Source organism: Ochlerotatus camptorhynchus, unplaced genomic scaffold, assembly GCF_037179485.1.
Source record: "Ochlerotatus camptorhynchus isolate MF236.1 unplaced genomic scaffold, CSIRO-AGI_Acam_v1.1 ptg000230l, whole genome shotgun sequence".
Lineage (NCBI taxonomy): Eukaryota > Metazoa > Arthropoda > Insecta > Diptera > Culicidae > Ochlerotatus > Ochlerotatus camptorhynchus.
The window spans coordinates 2,002,666-2,004,132 of NW_027040720.1; the positions used below are offsets into that span (position 1 = coordinate 2,002,666).

The window sequence follows — 1,467 nt, forward strand, 5'->3', positions numbered from 1 at the left end:
CCCATTTCGAAAGAAACGAATGAATGCCCCATGAATGCTTTATATATAAATTATTTCATCCAGGAAGAATAGTAAAAACATATTATACAAATTATATTTCTGTATTTATTATTACCAACAAATTATTTATATTAGAGTTGCATGCCCCACCAACTAGCTGAGCTTTTTTCATCCAGACTATTACCAACCGGTGGAAACTAACGATTTTAAATTGGCTCATTATAGTATACTTGCCTAACCGATTGGTCCTAAGCAAATCGTTTAACGTACCCCATTCTAGTCGGAATTCTAGTACTACACTATGCTTGTTTTGATTCGCTATGAAAGTTTGACAGATAAAATAAGGGGTTCGTGGATTTTCCTATGTTCCGAGGGGTGAATCGATTAGCTTGTAACCGAAGAGAGTACCAGAGCTGAGCCAAAAAGTTGAGCACGTTCTGGTCTTAAAGTTACCTCTATTCTATTACGTAGCTGTTTCATTTTCACTGCTTCACTTCTAAAAACCTCACTGCACAAAAATCGCCTGTTCACAACGTGCGCCATTTTGAAGCTAGGAAAAATTGTTATCAGAACCATTTACCCAGAATCTGGGTAGATTCCACTCATCGGAGCAAAACCAGTTTACTTTACCAGTGACAACTCCATACAGCATGCAAAAATGAGTGCGATCTACCCAGTCCCTGTGTAACCTCAAAATAGCGTGAATGCTCTTATATAGCAATGTTAAAAATAGCCTTCATTAAAAATAAAACAAAAGGTTATCTAGGTAGGTTTCATATCCTAAATACCATATTAGCTTATACCACAGACAGACATACAAATTAGTACCGTTGTACTCCTTTAATCAAGTACCTCAAAACGTACAATTTGTGGTACTAGCTTAAAGCAGTACAACGGTAGTACAACAGTGAACTTTGTATGTCTGTACAAGGTATTACTGGCTGACATACAACCTATGTAGGCTTTGTAAACTCTATATGCGCTCATAAATAGCATGTAATTGCCTAAAAGCCATCTTTGTTTCGTTAGTCGTTCCATACGACCTTGAAAGTGCAGAATATCTAGGTGAATCAATTACTCTTCGATCACCAATCCTCTATAGCCGTGATCGTCTAGTGGTTAGGACCCTACGTTGTGGCCGTAGTAACCCAGGTTCGAATCCTGGTCACGGCAATGGCTTCAACAGCCATTGTCACGGAGAGGTAGCATTTTTTTTTATAGTGCACACTAGGTATAGAGTATTGTATTTCACAATCGAATGAAACATGGCAATATATGCGAGCAGTGAGCGACCAGCGAAAACGAAACGAATACGATGGATTTTCATCCCATTCGCAAGTTACGTCGTTTACTGACAAGATCGTACTTCGCGTTTGTTGTTTTGCGTTTCTACACGCTATTCCAAAACAACCCAAATTTGGGTAGAATTGACCCAGATCGTTCAAAACTGAACCAACCCAAAAATGG

The 1,467-nt window shown here is 38.6% G+C and overlaps 1 non-coding gene across 1 annotated transcript; it reads left to right on the forward strand.

The window, feature by feature from the left end:
• Positions 1–1,101: 1,101 nt before the first annotated feature.
• TRNAH-GUG (transfer RNA histidin (anticodon GUG)) lies at positions 1,102–1,173 on the forward strand. Its single transcript has one exon. It is a non-coding gene; the product is annotated as a tRNA-His (tRNA).
• The last annotated feature ends 294 nt before the right edge of the window (positions 1,174–1,467 follow it).